Raw genomic sequence first — 21,525 nt, 5'->3', positions numbered from 1 at the left:
TATTAGGTCACTAATATCCATTCAAAGTCTTTTTAGCCACATTGGCCACCATCATCGGTTCTGGAAGCCCCGGCGGAAGTATCCAAATTCAGAATAACATTCACATCGGTTTCTCGGAGATGGCTAAACCGGTTCAACCAAACTTAGTCTCAAATGAAAGGTGTTGCGCCCCCGTAAATGGTTATTAAATTTCATCCCGATCCGACTTCCGGTTCCGGTGTTACAGGTGGTGGCGTGCAATCACATAGCAAATTGCGATTCAAACCGATTCTCCGATGAAAGCAAAAAAGGTAAAAATTTCGCTAAAATGTCTCTCAAACAACTTAAATTTGCTGTTCTAGATCACCGACGGCCAACCAAACTTTCGTTGACTACATTGACCACCATAGTCGGTTCCGGAAGTGCCCGGGAAAAGCGGCCATCTTTCAAAATTGACGAACTCAAATCAATTTCCCGGAAATGGTTGGGCCGATTTTCACAAACTTAGTACCAAATGATAGCTATAGTATCCCCACAGATGTCTAAAAAAATTTCGTACGGATCGCTTATATGGTTCCGGAAATATAGACTAATAAAATTGTCATGTATACATTTAAAAACTTTTAATAAATATAAGCAACTGAAAAATTCTCGTGTTCATGATTGAGAAAGGCACAATTGCATCGCTAGGTGGATTAAAACAGGTTTTTCCAACTTATAGCGAAGGTTTCAGTTGCCCACATTTGTCCTTTGCTGAGAACGCTTCAATTGAAGCATCAATGGTAGTCATAATTAGTAGAGAGGCGGTGAATCATTCATTACATGTTTCCCTTCAGTACTCCGTATTCTACAAGTAAGAATTGCAATAAGAGTTCATGCATTGTACAAATAGTTGACCTAACTGCATTTTTGCTATAAACATTACTGTGTTGCACCAAATGACACAGATTTGTACTAATAACCCTAAGGTACCTTCTTCATGATTTATTTGCAAAAAGACTAGGACTTTTTCATGTCTGTAAAACAGTTTACATGTCCAACAATTTCTTCCATGAATTTACATACATATTTTGATAGATTGAATCTTTTCCTTTTCATAGTACTGGTTTGTATAGGACTCATTAATCCATATCTCCGGAGCAAGAAATGCGAACGAAAAAATTCACAAGCTATAAGAATCACTGGAAAGAAACTACATTGCATTGTAATCGACTGAAAATAATCGTCAACATAGCCCAGGCGCTTCTGTTTACCTCAAAGCAAATGAATTCTTCGAAATATCTTTCTGTCTCATTCACGAATCGCATCATCTCCCTATCTCTGTCGCTTTCTGTTTAAGGTGCATGAAAACACATATGACCTTATCTCAGTTTACTATTTACGTTAATTTATTGAACCTGGAATTCGTTTTTTCATCTACTTTTTCAAAATCATAATCATTTCGATCTATTAGTTCAGTCAGTATTCTTTTTATTAATTTTGTTCATTAGACTTCATTTCACCTAATTTATTCTATGATTTTTTAAACTTTTTTAATATGGCGTAATTTTTCGTTTAATGAGCTAAACTAATTCGATTCATGTAAGAATGATTTATTTCCTATTTCATTTAATGAATTTGATATTTTTTGCTTAAGGAAGTTTTTAATTCTATTTATTTATTTATTTATTTATTTATTTATTTATTTATTTATTTATTTATTTATTTATTTATTTATTTATTTATTTATTTATTTATTTATTTATTTATTTATTTATTTATTTATTTATTTATTTATTTATTTATTTATTTATTTATTTATTTATTTATTGATTTATTTCCTATTTTTCATCTGATCTGTGTTGGTCTATTTACATTAAATATTTCTTGAATGGGAAAGCCCATTTCGGAATATACTTCCGAAGCTTTCCTCAAATGGGCTAAAAACCTTAATTACATAGTACACAGCATAACAAGAATAAAAATTAGAAATATTACAAAAATAGGATTTTAAAATCTAAATCAACCTTCTTAGTGTATTTTAAAAACATCACAAGATACAAAAATTCAAAATTGGTCATACACACTATTGAAAAAATTACCCATCGCCCTTGTGGGTTCGTTCTGACCGCATTCGGTGCACTTAAATTCGAGTCTTAAAAGTTATGCGATCTAAGGTTTCTGGGGAGTACATTGATATTGATTTGTTTGAGAATATCTGGGGCATCAAGGTGGCCAGTCAATATTTTCCCAACTCTAAATTAACTTCGCCGTTTGGACGGTGTCCATATCAAGCAGATAACAGCGATCGATGTAAGGTGGTAGCTCTGCTGAGTTACGCCACGGCAAAGTTCTAAGAGAAAAGCGGAGGAATCTTGTTTGCACTGCTTCAATTATGTTAGTCCAAATGCTCGTATAAGGACACCAAATGGCTACTGAAGTTCCCAGGACAGACCGAATAAGTGAAAAGTACAGTGCCCGCAATCAATATGGATAAGTAAACTAGTTGGCGATTCTTATTACGAATTCAAGATTTATATTTGCCTGTGCTATATCGTGAGAGTAATGATTTCAGAATGTTAGTTGCGAGTCCAGAAGTACACCAAGGCCTCTGATAACTAACACTCTTTCTAGCGATTCCCCGGCAATGTTGTAGCTCCAGAGAATTGGAGTTTTTCACGTGTGAAAGATATTATAGAGCGTTTGGACAAGCTGAGAGACAAGAAGTTGTGATTATACCAGCTACAGAAAGCATCTGGATATCGACCGCACTATGAAGAATAGTCTGAGATCATTAGCGTATATAAGCATTGAAGAATAAAGGAAAAGAAACGGTCCGAGATTGCTCCCGTGAGGTACATCCGGAAAGTTGATGAATGTTGATTAGTTACTTCCTAATTTCACAGTCAGAGAACAACCTACGAGACATGATCCGAGACACCTTGTGAAACTTGATGGGGCGACCAGCCGCTCGATATTTGCCAGAAGATCGAAAGTAGCTTTAAGATCAGCGTATACAACGTTTGTTTCATTGATTTTATTTTATTTATTCAGCTCATTCGAGATTTTATGCGTTCAGGACTCGTTAGTGTGTTCATCCCACCTGTAGTTACTTTGCATGAGTTCCGCAAACTAATGAATAATTCAACAGTAATATATGCAAGACATGTCTCATCTCACTGCTAAGTGAATTAAGTCGGTTTATTTTTTTAGAAAATATCGATTCTTTCAAAAATTATAGCTTAAAATAAATTAAATTTTTGGATGAGTAATGTAGATCCTAAACTATAAAAAAAATTGTTCGAATAATTCAGTTGATGTCTCTTTATCAGGCATTGTAATTCTCACTCACTCACTCAAGTAGAAGCTTATCCGTTTTTAAAATTTTCTGAGATAAGATGAGTCGCAAAATTCTCCGTCTCCACAAATGGCGTGAGAATAATTTTGCCGAGAATTTTTTTCTGATTTTAAGAAAATTTTCTGATTTTTTCCTTTACTCCGGAGAAGGTGATTACAATTCAATTTCGTTAAAATCAATATAAGTGTCAAAATATACACTTCATGTCCAAGAAAAGTGACAAATAAGTACGATAGATTTATTTTTACATGCTCTGGAATAGCGCTAGCAAGGCAGCTAGCGCAAAAAGGATACCGTGATAAACTCAATCTCCGGTGTATATATTTATCCGGAGAAATAATACATTTTATTTGAATTTGTATGAAATGACAAATGAAAAATAATGATTTTAAGGGTTCACGTTTTCATCGCTCAATCTCTTATGGTGAAATCAACTGAGAAATAGTCAATTTGTTTGATAATGCCCAAAGTCACAGACAATCTAGTGAAAAAACAGTCTACCGTACAACTACATGTTAGCGTGAATTTACAATAGTGTTAATAGCGTACTATGGTAAATTTTAAATGAAAGTAGTATTACGTGACTAATAAAGCAAGTACCGTTAACATGCATTATATAGATGCTAGGAAATTAGGCTTTATGAGTTATTTTACCAATTCGCGATTTTCAGACCTCTTACTTTTGAAGTAACAAAGAATTGAGAATCTTTCCTTAACTATATATCTAAAACCAACGGTTTAGACGCAAACAGTTTTGTCTTCCTAAATACAGCTTTGGGACCATAGTACGATGCCTGCTCCTTATAATCGGACTACGGATAATCGAGTCTTCGGATAATCAAGTTTCTGGATAATCGAGTCTGGCCTGGGTACTGTAGCGAATATAATGTTCATCTCATTTGCCCGAAATTTTGGAAATGACATTTAATTTACTATACAAAATTACAAAAATTGGTTTAGAACGCAGACACAAAAATTTGATTTTTGATTTTTTTTCCTCCCTGCATCACTGTGTACGCGTTCGAAATTGCAAATATATAGGTAACCCAACATTTAATATTCATCGCTATTGTTTTCTAAGGTCCACTTTGGGATATTATTTTTTCCATTTAATTTTGTTTTGTTTATTCTTCCAGCGCCAGTTCCTTGTACTTCCGGACTATTTATTTCCGTAAAAAGAAGGGTGCAAAAAAGGGGCAGAGATCGGAACAATCCTCAAGATAAATAATAATTAACATCCAATTAGAATATCTGCACGACCCTGTCGCGCTAAACCCTCTCGTGGTGAGAATGAACTACGTGCTACCCCTCGGGATGCAGCATCCCATTATTCTTCCTTAGTTTACCGTGTCAAATTCCAACGCCGCCGAAAGCCCACTGTGTCACAACACAGTATAATGCAACGGGAACGAGCGAAGAGTACACCGCCGGCTGTGCGGCTGGCATGCTTCGAAAACACAGGCCGGAACGGACGCAGGGAAAACAAGCAAGTGCCAGGCATCAAGTGCTTCAAGATCAAGTGTACGTATTCAAAGCGATGTTTATTATTCCCCCTTTTTGCTCCGATGTCGTACAAAGGGGACAAGGGAGCAAATGAAAACTGCTGTTCCGGTTGGTATAAAGGCTACACCGCATGTGCTGGAGGAATATGCATCCTTGGCTTTCGTGTAATACTTAATGCAGATAGTGGTTGCAAGTGCAGCTGAGACAGTGGAAGTGCGAGAAAATCACCCTCCCAATCGGATTTCTTGTTATGAATGATGAAAAGGTTTTCGGGATGACACAGAGTATTAAAATGGGTAACCAGTAGACTAGTAACTGGTTACCTTAGCATTGATTTAAGTTCTGATCAGTCTGCAGTAAACAACGAAGGGTACGCTGACCATCCTCGAAAACAAATAGGCATGTTAGACAGCAATTACATGCGTTTCAATGCATCGATAAAAAAAATCATAGTGAACTTCACACCGAATTAGCAACACTGACCTATCTAGAAACCTGTTTTAGCTATAATTAAAACAAAATCCATTGTTTCTGCACTGGGGGGGGGGGGGGGGGGTAGGAGTATGCGATTCGATCTACAATGTAACCTTAAAAAATTGCAACGTGAAGGGTAAAGGCAATTGTTATCCGAATAGATGTAAATTCCCATCACGTCTACCCAAAGCGATTCAACGCAGTGCACTGTATGGCTGAAGTGTACGTAACAGTATTCCACATAAAACACCACACATCGGATTGGTGATTCTCGAGAAACCTATTAACCTCCCGCAACGCCCTGCCGCTGTGCACCACTAGCAGCCAATTGATCCATGCGATTTTACGATAAGATTTTCGTTCATTCCATTCGATGATTTCTCTACACGGCCGTGATGGTAATGGTCTATCGACTATACGTACATACCTACTTGGCATCCCAGAACACACACACACACAGAACCATTACTGGTAAGTTTATTATTCTACTTCCACGTTAGTGCCGATGATGATAGGCACACGGATGTAGCAGGAGGAGAAAGATGCGGACAGTGAGTCAATGGTGGAGTCGTGTGCCGAACCGAGCTGAGAGAAACATTCCTCACACCGACTTAATTAATGTTAATCATCTCAATCACTCTGGAAACAATTCAACAATTAGTTTTATAATACTCGCGCTGCTGCTGGTTGGTGTGCGATGTGAGCACCGAGTGAGTGAGTGCACATTACCTTACTTGCTTACTAGCGAATAAAAAGAATAAAATAAAACAAAGTTAGAATGTGGTTTTAGAGCGGACATGTATATATGCGTGTATCCAGTAGCATGTATATGCCCTTGTAAGGATGCTCTGACTCTTCGGTGATGAATTTAATTCTATCAACCAGGGTTAGGTAATTAGAAACTACACGAACCCCCATATGTATAGATGTTCAGCAGCTTGGATAATCGAAATTTGTTATTCGTTGGGAAACGAATTTTGTTTTTTTTTTATTTCCACTTTAACCATAGAGGTCATTCGCCGTGGGTTGTTTCTTTTCTAAAAGCAAACATTCTTTTCACTAAGTGGTCGGTGTTAAGTCAGACCGGACTAAGTCGCAAAACATCAAAAAATGAGTTAATGATAGCACTGGATAAAGAATTTCTTCATCTGCATTCCACTTTTACCAGATTTGAAATATGAAACAATAAACAAGAATTATGGCAAAAATTATTTTCCAATTATAATGTAAAGGATGCTGCGATTAAAACTTTAAACGCGTTTTTCTCGAAATCAATGCACTGTCACTTAGTCCGGTCTGACCTAACACCGACCAAGTGTGTATGTTATGTGAAATTCCTTCAGTTTTCTTTTATTTTACTTGTGAATCCCACGCTATGAATTGATGTTGATGGTAGATTTCCAGCTAAAACCAATAAAAGCTCCCCGTGCGAAGATCGATAGCGTTTCCATCAGCTGGTACCAGTTTTGTCCAGGAAAGGTTTCGAGAACAATTCTCGTTGGATTAACTCGACATTGTTATGGTTCTGGTAACTGTTACGGCTCCTCGGTCGTCTATGGAAGCTGTCCTTCAATATCAGCTTCTTTCTCCGAGCAGCGTAGATAAGCAGTGTAGTGTCCGTAGGGGTTGTTTCAACTGGCGAAAAATTACACTACGGACCACCTGTTCCGGTGGTAAAAACCTACCAAACAAGGAACCCCAATTCAATAGTGGCATGTGATCCGTGTTATGGTTAAACTTGTTGAGGGGTTTTAAATATTCTCAATGGCGCTGGGAAAGGGCCGGGCCAACTCCCCAGTATACTGCATTAAGCAGCGGAACGTTCGCCCTATGCACCGATATTTTTCGCCGATTATCTGCATTATTTTGCCGGATTTTTGTTAGCTGGGGTTTGCTGAGACTTTCGGCTGATGGTAGTTCGGTGAAGTTTTGCTGGATTTCAATTATCAAATTTCACACAACTCTCGATATCTGTGCAGTCACTGTTACTCTGACGGTTGATTTCAAAAGCACTGTAACATATTTTTTTCGATAGTTGTCCTACCGGAACTGTAGAGCTAAGGTCTCTAAAGGGGTCCCCCTCAGTATCACTCACTAGAATTGCAGAAGAAACGGTAAATGACACCCACTAAAACACTGCTTAAGGCCAATTGCAGCGGGCTGGGACTCTGATTGTGATATTGAGTGTACGGTTCAGATGTTCGGTCGTGGGAGTGCGCGTTTATTTATGCGCCCTTGAAATCGCGTTAATCAGCTTAGCATTACGGTTTTCACCAAGTTATCGGAGCGTTTTTGCGTTTGCGAAATTTTGGGCGTAGCTGTGTGTTGATAATCGCGATTGCATGTTCGTCTTTGTGTATCATCGCGAAAGGCTCGGGCGTTTATAAGATAACCGATAAAGCGAACTGCTAGTCTAACTCTGCGCAGGCCAACTTACCCGCGACGCCGTCTGTCTAGAACTCTCCAGTAGTCGTGTCCGGACGACCCTCGCATGACAACATCACTGCTTATCGCACCGGTCCCAGCCGAGCGATTACTAATTACGAACTGAACTTGCGGACAGTGCCGTTCGTACGACAATTATCGACTCTTCTCCCTAACAACTTTTACAAAAGATTTTCATTCCTTAGTCCTGTAGTTTTCTGCGTACTTCCAAGGTTCGGAACCCGCGGAAACCCAAAAACTAAAACGTCTATTATTCTCCAAGAAGATGGAGCCTGTGGTGGAATGAAGTAAGTTCATTCGATCATGCGATTATGAGCCATGCGGAAAGTGCCGCAATTACGCAAGACCTCGACCCGGTTATTTCTTGGGTATCGCGACGGCATTCCCGAGCAGAGTTTGACAACAAATTGAAACCTAAACTTGATGTTGTGATGTTCTGCAAATGATCACTCAGGATGTTGTCGTTTTGGTCGTTTTAACGGTTAAAAGATCAAAATGGAAAACAGAAAAATTATCCTATGACATCGAAAAAAAACTAATTCTGCTATCAGTGAGAGTAAATTGAAAGCTCATTGAGATGTTGATTTTTTTTTGATAACAAAATATGTATTCACTTTTGTTTCACCAAAGAAATATAAACATAAAACCTATTTCAATCCACCTAGCGGTGCAATTGTGCCTTTCTCAATCATTTATCACGAGAATGTGTGCGTTGTTTATATTCATTAAAAGCTTTTAAATGCATATATTACATTTTATTATTGTACATCACATGACAACTATATACAGGAAAATAAATCATTATTCGAGTTCTAAAATTTTGAAAAAGAAAAAACAGCCACGGTAATATTGAACTGAAAAAAGGTGCAAAATCGGCAAAGTCCCAAAAAGTTGATTTTCATAAAAAAAAATTTTTCGAGATAACATAAAATCACGACGTTTCATGCATTTTAAAGATGTTTGGCATCAAAAATACGAATTCGATTTCTAAAATTTCATGAGGTCTCCCTTTGAAAAAAAAATTTGAGTTCTGGCTTATATGGGAATTTCATAGGTGACCGGACGGTTTAGTCTACATTTCCGGACTCATATAAGCGATCCGTACGAAATTTTATATACATCTATGGGGATGTTATAGCTATCATTTGGGACTAAGTTTGTGAAAATCGGCCTAACCATTTCCGGGAAACTGATGTGAGTTCGTAAATTTTGAAAGATGGCTGCTTTTCCCGGGCGCCACCGGAACCGTCTATGGTGGTCAATGTAGTGAACGAAAGTGTGGTTGGCCGTCGGTGATCTAGAACAGCAAATTTAAGTTGTTTGAGAGACATTTTAGCGAAATTTTTACCTTTTTTGCTTTCATCGGAGTATCGGTTTAAATCACAATTTGCTATGTGATCGCACGCCACAACCTGTAACTCCGGAACCGGAAGTCGGATCGGGATGAAATTAAACAGCCATTTACGGGGACGCAACATCTTTCATTTGAGACTAAGTTTGGTTGATTCGGTCTAGCCACCTCCGAGAAACCGATGTGACTGTTATTCTGAATTTGGATACTTCCGCCGGGGCTTCCGGAACCGATGATGGTGGCCAATGTGACCAAAGAGACTTTGAATGGCTGTTAATGATCTAGTACTACAAATCGAAGCAGTTGTGGTCACATTTTGGAAAAATTTTCACCATTATACATTCATTGCAGAATATCTTAAAATCGACATTTTCTGCGTGATCGTACTCATCACCCTGTAATTCCGGAAGTCGGATCCATTAGAAATTCAATAACAGCCTATGGGAACGTTGCACCTTTCATTTGGGACTAAGTTTGTAAAAATCGGTTCATCCATCTCTGAGAAAAGTGAGTGAGATTGTGTTCGCATACACACACAGACGCACATACACACTCATACATACACACACATACATACACACACACACACACACAGACATTTGCCGAACTCGACGAACTGAATCAAATGGTATATGTCACTCGGCCCTCCGGGCCTCCGTTAAAAAGTCGGTTTTCAGAGCAATTGCAATACCTTTCTATTGAGAAAGGCAAAAATTCTTCTAAGAAACAAGAATAGCAAAATGAGATGAAAATTTGATGTCATATTTAAAAAATCTAAAACTGATAGCAAAATAAGATTTGAATTTGATGCTATTATCAAAATATGATTTCTAATTGTTGTAATTTTGATGTTCGACTTTGCGCGGGTTGCTTGTCCACAATAAAAAACTACCGTCGCGCTAGTTTGCCTAAGGTAGATAAACACCAGAAATCTTGCTTCCAAGGTGTTTTGTTAACGAAATTTACCAGGGTTGACTCTTTTTTTACAATGGAGAATACAATTACGTACTAGCCCAGTACACGTGCTATTAGTAGATGCCAAGCTACCACACGGGGCATACTGGGGGTGGTGACGCAGCCATTAACTAAACTCCATTGGGCTCCGCCATTGTTCCCCCCAGGTACTACCTCTCGGTATTACTTCTGGAGGGATGGCTATATTTGATGTACTCATTCACACTCGCTCACGCGTTCATACGTCCTGTATGAGGCTTACTTGGGTGCTCTCTCTGTCACACCTTGATTCACTCTCTAACACTCCACATGAGGCTTACTTTTGTACTCACCTTTTTCATTCCTTGCTAGGCTTACTTTTGTGCTAACCTCTAACATACCATGTGAGGCTGACTTGGACGCTCGCCCTATCACCTGGTTCACTCTCAATCGTACCACTCTATTACACCCCTGTCGCTCCCCCTGGCATCCCATGTGGGACATTTTTCTTAGGCCCCACTTCTGACATACCATGCGAGGCTTACTTGGATGCTCACTGTTTTTATACCGTGTGAGACTGACTTGGATGCTCACCTTTCCGCTCCTCTGCCACGCCACGAGGCATCGATAGCTAAGTCCCAACATACTTCGCTACGACCCTCCCATCTTGGCATGAGGCATTCCACATATACGCCTATACACTCGCTCTTCTCCCTTGCTTCGAGGTGGCAGGGTTTACCCCTTACGCGGTTGCCAGTCGCTGCGCCAAACCTGCCTCAGCATGAACAGACCATTCACTCACTTTTCTGCGCTCGGCCTTTTTCGCTCCAACTAACCAATCACTAGTTAATCGTGCCCCTCGTCTGTTGCTCGGTGCGCCAAATTCCCAGTAGCCTACAGGCAATCTGTGTGGTTGCAGTCGAGACTGCGTTCCACTTCTCCACCGATTGACACATCCGCTGAATAAGGGTATCAGGGGTTGTGTCCCAGCCACAGACTTCAAGCATTGATCTTCTTTCAACGTCGAAACAAGGACATACGAACAGTATGTGTTCGGCAGTTTCGTCTACACCTGGGCAGTCAGGGCAGGCGCGGACCTCCGCGTGCCCGAACCTGTGGAGGTACTGTCGGAAGCAGCCATGGCCTGATAGCAGTTGACAGCTCGATATGTTAGGTATCAGCCGGTGGGTCCACCTACCTTTCGAGTAGTTATCCCACTCACGCTGCCATCTGGCGACCGAGGTCACCCTGGTGCGCTCGCGAGCTCCTCTATTTCCACGTAGCTCGAAGCACTCCTCATCTTCCCGGATGACCAGCCCGACTGGCATCATGCTCGCTATCACGCAGGATGCATCGTGTGATACCGTGCGGTAGGCAGATAGCACTCTGAGGCACATCACGCGGTAGGTGCTCTCAAATTTCCGTGGGTAACTGGTTACCCTCAGTGTTCTTGACCATGACGGGCCGCCTACCTGAGGATAACCTGCCAGTAGCCTACGTCTACTGGCGTACACCTTTGAGCTGTTGGACATCATCCTCGATAGTGCCGCAACAGCAGTCAACGCTCTCTTGCTCGACGTGGCTGCCGAAGGTCAGCTTGTCGTCTATAATGACTCCGAGAGATTTCAGACTCCAGGTGATCACGACTACTCCCACATGGATAACTTCATGTTGTGCCGACTTGCGGTTTTTGACGATAACTACCTCCGTCTTATGCTGAGCGAGCTCCAGGCCTCTCGCGCTCATCCATTCCTCCACCGTGTTGATCGCGTGTTCTGCAGTTAGTTGTACCTCAGGGATTGACTCCCCATAGACCTCCAAGGTTACGTCGTCGGCAAAGCCGACGGTCTTGACCCCAGGAGGGAACTTCAGCCTCAGAACCCCGTCATACATGAGGCTCCATAGCACCGGGCCTAGGAACGAGCCCTGCGGGACTCCGGCGGTAATCGGAACCCTTTTCTGACCGGCATCGGTCTCGTAAAGCAGTACACGGTTCTGGAAGTATCTTTCCAGGACCCAGTACAGACCCACCGGTAGGCTAAGCCGGTGTAACGAGAGCGCGATGGCATCCCAGCTTGCGCTGTTGAATGCGTTCTTCACGTCAAGTGTCACTAACGCACAGTATCGAATGCCTCGCCTTTTTCGTTGGATCGCTATCTCGGCAGTCTTTATCACTGAGTTGATAGCGTCCACCGTGGACTTACCCTTCCGAAAGCCAAATTGGTTGCTTGACAGGCCGTCCGTACCTTCTGCGTACGGGGTTAGCCTGTTGAGGATGATCCTCTAAAGCAATTTGCCAGTCATGTCGATCAGGCAGATTGGTCTGTACGCCGGTGGGTCGCCTGGCGGCTTCCCGGGCTTCGGCAACAGCACCAATTTCTGCCTTTTCCATCTATCGGGGAAACGGCACTCGTCAAGGGATCTCTGCATAGCTAGCCTGAACATGTTCGGGTTCGCTATGATCGCTGCCTTGAGAGGGCTGTTTGGAACTCCATCCGGCCCTGGAGCTTTGTTCATTGCTAGGGATTTAGCCACTGCGAGTAGTTCTTCATTCGTCACTGGAGCCACCATTTCGGCCGTTCCCGCACTGTCTCGTAGTGCAGGTGGCCAGGGGCTTAAGTTGACATTTTCAAATACTGCAAATAAACACGACCGTTTGAAATTATAAATGTAATTTGTTATTTTAAAGCGAGCAATTTCACAAATAAGCTATTAGGGAGCGTGTAGAAATATCTATCGGGGAAACGGTTGTATTGGATGGATATGGTTTGTATCGACAAGGAGGCATTATTTCTACCGTCGGAGAAATATTCAAAACGATCTTCATTGAGTCTGAGGGGATGTCGGTCATCGAAGATACTTTCCCATTAGCCAACACTATCATGCGAGCTTCAGTACCCGTGAAAAAAAGATTGTATCGAAGGGAACGGAAAATTGAAATGCAACGAAATTTAAAAGAATGGAGTAATTTGTACTTAACGGGTGTTTAATTAAAAGTAAATTCTTTTCTCTCCAAGAGAATTGCTCTCTGGACTCCCTAGAAATGGATGGCATGTTTCTTTTTGCTCGGGTGGTGTCTGTTTAATCGAAGTTGGCGTCGAAACAGCAAGCGCTCCACGAGCGTGTCGTACGGTTTTACGAAACGCATGGTTACCGTGGAAAAAAGTTTACGGTAGACCACTTTCGAGACGAAACCGTGCTCGTGAGTACAGTTTACTGGATCCTGGCATCCATGAGCGTGGGGCAAAAGGCCGGTAGCGGCCGTCTGGCGAAGATAATAACGAAGAAGAAGGAAGTGTTGAAAAAGCTGTTCGACAACAAGGACGGAATGAGTTTGCGTGACGCCGGCCGAAAATATCAGGAGGACATCATCTGTCAGAAGAAAACTCGGTCCCACGAGTACACGAACGAGCAGATAGCGATCTTGAAATCGCAGTGCCGATAGATGACGAAGAACTACCGCGGGACGTCGTTCGTGCTGGACGATGAATGTTTCTTTCCGCTCTCGAAGACCCACATTCCAGGAAATGACAGCTACTATTCCAGCGACAAGAATCACCCAATGGGGCCGGGGAGTACCTATACATTCTCAATGTGCACGTTTCGAGAGTTTTATACTCTATGCAATGTCAATAACGACGCTGACCACGTTCTTACAGTCATCGGGGAAGGAAAGGAATGTTAGTGCAGCAAACGTTGTTATGGAGACCGTGTATACCTCTACATCTCCACGTTTGCCACGGGAAGGATTTTTTGTTAGTGGGATAGGGGTAAAGAGTCACACAAATCTGAATTCACCTTGATAAGTGATACAATTTATGCAACTCTCAGAAGTGTTATCATGTGTTTATTGTTCTGGGCATCCGGCTGCCGTGAATTTATGATAGATTTATCTTTTGATTCAACAAAATTTGGAAATGATCGGTTTGCAAAGAAAGCAACTTCAGCTCCGGACTGCCGACAGTCGGGAGTGTTGCTCATGTTTAATAGAATCTAACGGTATGTTCACGATTTCATTATTCCTTGTTTCTTTATTCCGGAGAATCACGACATTCTAAAAATAATGCAATACAATGAAAAATGATTACCTTTAGTGTTTCGAGAGATTGGTAGATATAGATATGGAAATACCCTATGTAATTGAAGATTTCATAATACAAGTATTATTTATTTTGCAAAAAAATTTGATATTTACATAGCAAATAAAATCACAATTATATATTGTTTTCTTTCTCCGCGAACAATTGAATAAGGTGCCGATTTTATGTTATTATTATTCGCGCGTTGTTGAGCTTACTGAAGCGCATTTTAAACTGTATAAAATAAGCACTAGAGTAAAGCCATGTCAAGTGATCCTTGAATTTTTCGCAAAATCACCGATTTTCATGAGATATATTTTATTGTATAGGGATTATGGTAAATAGCTTGTGGTATAAATATTTCGTTAAAACTCCTTTTTTCCTTTGAGATATTAACCCTTAAACTTTATTGCATGATAAAATTGTAAAATTTATATCTCAAAACCTACTGAAGATAATTGAATGAATTTTGGTACACTTATGGAATGATATTTACACTATCTCATAAAAATAATTTTACAATATAATTATGTGAATAACGGTACTTTGCATCTACTTCAAAATTTCAATTGTATATTTTCTTGTGTTCTTCACGCTAAAAAATTTCAAAAGGTATGTCAAATTACGCGTCAATCTCTCACCTTCAATAATCTGTATTGATAATTTTTCATTTTTGTTTCTATGGAGAGTTATGGATGATTTTGTAACGGTGCGTACCTTCAACGCACGGCCCACTTTGATGCAGCCCGGTGGAACTTACACATTGGCAACGCCGCATGTCCCAACGTCCTACTGCGCATCGCGTAGGAAACGTGCATCGCATGACTAAATGAAACCACATCTCTAGATTTGTGCAAAAGAACAAACTTTTATATACGGATTATCAAAGGTTAATGTTTTCTGGATATTTTGAGATACTTTTAGATTTTTTTTTGACCGAAGTGCACAACAAAAACAATTTTGTTTAATGAATACTTTTTTATTATAATTTAACGTTACTAGGAATTAAACTGTATCGCAAAGAACCGAAACATAACTTATATAATACGCTTATGTTATTGCCATTTTCGAAGACACTTTTGTTATGGCATTTTCGTTTTTGACAGTGTACACCAGTATTCTCGGGGCTATACTCATTTAAACTTCAGTCTATCTCTTTTGTTTCACTATACCGGTGTATACCAGGTTAAAAACGAAAACGTTATTAGTCGATGTTTCATCCAAATTCATTACTAGTCTACAACATTATACAGGAAAATGGAACATTTTATAAAAACAGAAATTTAACTTCGCTTGTTTATGTCCACTGAGTGATCTTACTTATAAACAACGAAGTGTCTTGCGAAAAAAAATTACTTTGAATCTGTTTTTCAATCGCATTGGCGTGTTTTCTTTATCGCTATTGCTTCTGTCAATTCTGTTAATTAGTGGTTCTCCAAGTTCTAGTAAGATATTATTTAGTTCATCAAATTTCAGTAAATCATCAACGATTTATAATTCAAAATCTTCATTAGTTTTTTAACGAAATACAGTATTCGGTTGGTCGAACCATATTTATAACATACAAATAAACGAATGTTTTTTGAGCAAATATACTGTGCTAACACCTAGACAGAACCAACTGACGATAAAAAGTGGTAAAATATGTCAATTTGCAAAAAAGTCATATACATGCAGATTCGAAAATGCCCATTGCTCAAGTTTGCACAGCAACTGCCAACATCCGAGCGCGCCGGTTTGAGAGTTTGAATGACAGAAAATTAAATAATTCCTGACAAATATAACACTAAAAACCATGCAAATTACTCGGACTATGTTCACCTTTAAACATTCGCACAAAAAAGCTTATCTGTTTGCTCTAATATCGAAGATGGCAATTTTGGACATAAGATACGCTCTGCCAAAGCGATACGCAGTTGGACGTTGCTACATGCGGCGTTGCCAATATGTAAGTTCTAGCGGGCTGCATCAAGTGGGCCGTGCGGTGAATGTACGCACCGTTACAAAATCATCCATAACTCTCGATAGAAACAAAAATGAAAAATTATCAAAACAGATTATTGAAGGTGAGAGATTGACGCGTAATTTGACATACCTTTTGAAATTTTTTAGCGTGAAGAACACAAGAAAAAATACAATTGAAATTTTTAAGTAGATGCAAAGTACCGTTATTCACATAATTATATCGTAAAATTATTTTTATGAGATAGTGTAAATATCATTCCATAAGTGTACAAAAATTCATTCAATTATCTTCAGTAGGTTTTGAGATATAAAATTTACAATTTTATCATGCAATAAAGTTTAAGGGTTAATATCTCAAAGGAAAAAAGGAGTTTTAATGAAATATTTATACTAAAAGCTATTTACCATAATCCCTATACAATAAAACATATCTCATGAAAATCGGTGATTTTGCGAAAAATTCGAGGATCACTTGACATGGCTTTACTCACTACCGAAATGCCTGAAACGACTAGCTTTGTATTTGTGTCGAATATGCGACCGGTGACGCTAATTTTTACACTAATTACTTGAACAAGATTGGAGACAATTAGAACGAAAAGAAAGTAACCTGTCACCTTTTACGTGAATAATCAAGCTAGAATATTTTTATACTCATGAAGAAATATAGTTAACATGACAAGTTGAGAGTATTCGATACAATGAGAACCAATTATTAATTTGATTTCATTAAATTAATTATTGAGACTAAAAGTAAGTCAATGAATATGACAATAAAACATATGGTCGGTTTCAAGTCAGACCGGACTAAGTGACATTGTATTGATTTCGAGAAAACGAGTTTAAAGCTTGAATCACAGCATCCTTTACATTATAATTTGAAATTGATTTTTGCTATAATTCTTGCATATTGTAACATATTTCAAATCAGCTAAAAGTCGACTATAGCTGAAGAAATTCTTTATCCAATGCTATAATTATCTCATTTTTTAAGGTTTTGCGACTTAGTTCGGCCAGACCCAACACCGACCATATATTCTTCGTGCTGATATAACTGCTGCAATTGTTAAATAGCTTCTGATTCTTTTCACGAATTGCCAATTTTCAACCCCTAATATATGGATCAACAGTCATCATTTCACTCAGACAAGACCATGCGTATTCCCCACGCACATTAAATGCCCCGTGGATAAGTTTACTAGTTGGTCAAATAAACAAAAAACAAACAAAGAAATTAGTTTGATCAGTCCAAAGAAATGTCAGCTCGATTAGCATCAACCGGCGGATATGTGTTCCCTTGCAATGCCATCAAATCAAAGAACATTTAAAATTGCATGCGTCAAAATATGTGCAATTTGGAAAATAATAAAATAAAACCTATTTAATTATTTGCAATAAAATAAGATCAGGGAAATTAGTTGCATAACCAAGATAGTTCATTTTCAAACACTGTTGATGGATCACCTTATAAAATAGGTAATAAGGGACGCGGGCGAAAATAACTGACCACCGCGCTTCACTATTTTTCACATACGAAGCTAAAAATTCTTGTGAGTAAACCAGAAACAACAGAACAAATTCATATTTGGCATAAGGTTTATGGAGCTAATAACCTTGCGATTGAGCGGCTTTTCGATGAACATTTTTCGTATCACAATGTGCACACAAATGAAGAGTAACAAATCACTTGCATTTTCATTCAAGAACATTTAAAAGTATGCGTCGTTCACAGTTCCCCCGATTTTTCAACCGAGTTTTACATCAAAAGAGACACGATATTTTTTATTACAAATCAAAGCATGTAAAATTCAGTTATCAGACAGGCAAATACGTCGAAATGATGTTCACGTCAAACGTAATTTTCATTGTTTCTAGTGTGTGTGTACGAACGCTGCAAGGAAAGCTAGTTCTGTAAGCAGACAACACTAATGAAAACTCCGCACGAAAGGTTGAGGAAAATGAATTTAATGTAATCCAGTTTAACCTACAACCTTCAATAGCTTGATCATAAAAGGTTGCCCGAATAGTATCTATAACTAGTTGGAGGCTACGAATATCCACTGAACAATGACTGTGTCTAGTTTCTTCAAATCAACAGCCAGCCTAACAAGACGAATACACTATCGTGACCCGCAATTTCAATAAACAAGCACACACAACGAATAGTGTGCCCCAATACAACAATACCCCAAGTATTAGTTGGCGAGCTCGTATATTCCCGAATCAGAAATCTTATAATCATTTATAAAGATGTTAAGCAAAATGATGTGACATTTTTGATAATTGTTTCAGCAATTTGGAATTGATGCGACCATTTTGGCCTTTCCGACTTTGTTGAACATCAAGGTTTGGAATTATTCCATAATCATTCAACACAAAGGTGTTTTTTACGTGAGAAATACATCCGCGTAAAACGCGCTAAATAAAATAAACGTGTAAAAAGACCTATGGTTGAATTGGCTATCAAAATTTAAGTGAGGATTCCGAAAACGCAAACAAAAAACTATTTGTTCAAAAGTTATCATCCTGAGTTAGTGGAATAAGCAATAGAATTCCATCAAACAGAAACTCCACTAGCCCGCTTTCCAACATCACAACTCGACCATACCCAAACCCGTAGCAAGATCATGGCCCGTGAACAGAATAAGCCCCCTAACACACATATACACGGCACATCCAACTCACAGTCTCGATCGAGCTTTTATACCATTCACTTGATCTAGTTTGGGATATACATCAAACGATTGCACCCGTTGCAATCGCACCGCAGTACATCGTTCCACCAGTAAGACCTACATTCTGTCCTGATGCACCAATAGCTAGCCCAGAAATCGATCACCGCTCAATCAGAGCATCGCGAAACCGTCCCATTGAGACGAAGCGAGGGAAGAAAAAGAACTACATTTTATGCTTACCAAAGTCCGAGTGTAATTGGATTTCCCAGCGAATTCAATGGCCTGGCAGTTGAATGCGCCGAGCGCCAATTTCCCTGTGCGGAGAACAACGAAAACGACGGCCGTCGACGGCTGACTGGCGGCTGGGCTGGATCTGACGAGGGGAGCGGCAGGTGGAAAAAACACGTTAATGCGAACGTTTCCACCGGGCCGAATTAAAAATTCCTACTGTTTGCGCCTGCAACTCTCCGGAATCTGTTCCACGTCTAGTAGCGAAAATATTTTGATTGAAACTGTGCTTTCGAGATTTCCTGCTCACTGGAGGATGGGGGGAAAAAGTATTCACTGCTTTGTTACAATTCTACACCGCTACGATTTGTTGCTTTTTTTTCCTTAACTTTCCTTCCTTCACTGTTTCGAATTGACTGGTTATGCTTTAGTTTATTTACCTTTTTCGCGATTAGTTACGCTATTATCTGTTTTTTCTTCACTTTTTCACGTGCAAAGCTTCCTCAATCGAATGAGAGCAAGAGAAACAACTATTGCTATACAACGGATTCGTTTTATTATTACTATTATTATTATTATTATTATTAGCTGTATATTCTTCTATGAGCTTTCCTAGATGTGCAACCACGTCAGATCATAAACGCTTTTTTCTTCTTTACACTATTATACTGCAGGGTTTTGATTTCAAGCTTTTTACACTACAGCTGCGAAGGTGATTACATTCAAATCCACTTCTTTTGCTTTGACTGATGCTTTCAAATGTCACTGAAACTAATATTTCACGATTTTTCCACCAACGATACGATACAATGCTTAATGGATTTAGTCGTTTGCGTGTTTCCCACACTCTACATATATACACAAGTTTCTTGACTGCGCCTATCGCAGCGAATTGAACTGTACTAAATAATTTCGCTTACACGGTACCTTCGCAAGTTTCGAGAACGTGCCGCGAAATTTGTTTTCAGCAACGAAATAGCAACAAAAAAAAACCACAACAAAACAGAACCTCTTTCGACACACACGTTATATTCAACACAATATGCTGTCGCGCAGTTGTTTGCTGCTGCTGCTGTTAGTGCTACCTTCACTCAGCGGCCAAGCCGGAACCAAGAAACTTGAAACTTAACAAACGCCAAGAAAAATCGATACAACACAATTAGCCGATACCTATATACTCTGCAGCAAAGCAACGAACGTAACAAAAATTGCACATACGACAACTACACACACGGCTGCACGTATAGTATTCAGGGGGTGGTTGAGTTTTTCCGCTCGAGTTTCCCGCTTATCAAAAATCAACTGGCGAACAAAAAAACACGAACCGTTATCAAACACAAAATCCCTCGACGGTCTACCGAAAGTAGTGCAACTGTTGACGGCGACGGGGCTCCAGACGATGTGGCAGACACTGTTTTCCGGATTCTTCAGAGAAGATTTTCACAACTTCCTCTGAACTCTAGATTAAATACCGATATAAAAGGCTTTTTTCATTCAATGCGATTTTCCCGACTGCTAACAGTAGACTGAACCGTTCCGCAAAGTTCGACTCGGCGCTTTCCAGCTGTGTACACAGGAGGAACCGCCTCGTGCTGCCATCGTCAGCGGCAACGGATCGCGCGAGCGGGAGCGTAAGTTTGAGAACCGATAACGGCGAGAGAAAACGGTGGAAAACTAGCCGGCTCCGGCCGGATTCATTCCGCATTGAACGCGAGAGAGAGAGAGCGAGCGTAGAACTTTCAACGAGAACGAACGAAACGAACTTGCACAAACACATTTCCACAGCACTGAGCATACATACAACGAACGTTTCATGAACGATTTGATTATCAGGTGATGGGGGTTCATGCTTGCCGCCCCCTTACATTGTGCTATTGCCGTTCTTTGTGGACTTTAAACATCCATAGGCTGGTATACGTTTTTCCGAATGTTTGCTGGAAAGTTTGGCGATACCCCGAGCATTCGCGAGTTTTCTAGTTTTTTTGCGTCTGATAGATACGAACACGCGACCAGCATGTTTCAATTATTGTTGCCTTCATTTTCAAACGAGTTAAGTACGATTTACACGATACGTTAGTCTACGGTTGCCGGTACAGCAAGTGAGGGGAACGTCAAAATTGGTTGCAAGCAGTTTCTATGGAAACGTGCATACACAACATCAACGGCATGGAAAGTTATAACGTATGGAGCGTGTGAATGCGCTTACGAGAAATGAATTTGCATATCCTGGAGGAACGGTGACGTTCCGTTGACTTTCTTTCCCATTAACAGTGGTTTCGTGTGAATTACGCATTTTTTCTGTTGAGCGAAGTTTTACCAATGCGATCATGTGTTCATATTGCCCATGTTAGATAAACACTAGGCACAGATATTGTCCGTACAGCAAGCTTTTTTATAATAACATGCCGAGAAACGACCGTTATCGTTTTGGTAAATATCGTCCAATATTTACAATTTTTGGGCTACATACTAATGAGGTTAGCGCGTTCGTAGTCGCTTTGATCACATTGGCCACCTAGGACGGTCTTGATCGATGTAGTTTTGAAATATACATGG

General features: G+C 39.8%; 1 protein-coding gene across 1 annotated transcript in view; it reads right to left on the bottom strand.

Moving 5' to 3' along the window:
• Positions 1 to 20,517, bottom strand: part of LOC131683770 (U1 small nuclear ribonucleoprotein A) — a 592,476-nt gene extending 571,959 nt beyond the window's left edge. Inside the window, exon 1 of the mRNA XM_058966045.1 lies at positions 18,982 to 20,517. The gene's annotated coding sequence lies outside the window, so the exon portion shown is untranslated. The remainder of the gene's footprint in view (positions 1 to 18,981) is intronic.
• Between the last annotated feature and the right edge of the window lie 1,008 nt (positions 20,518 to 21,525).

Source organism: Topomyia yanbarensis, chromosome 2, assembly GCF_030247195.1.
Source record: "Topomyia yanbarensis strain Yona2022 chromosome 2, ASM3024719v1, whole genome shotgun sequence".
NCBI lineage: Eukaryota > Metazoa > Arthropoda > Insecta > Diptera > Culicidae > Topomyia > Topomyia yanbarensis.
Note: the sequence above shows the minus strand (reverse complement) of the source record. Positions and strands in the feature narration are given on the sequence as shown.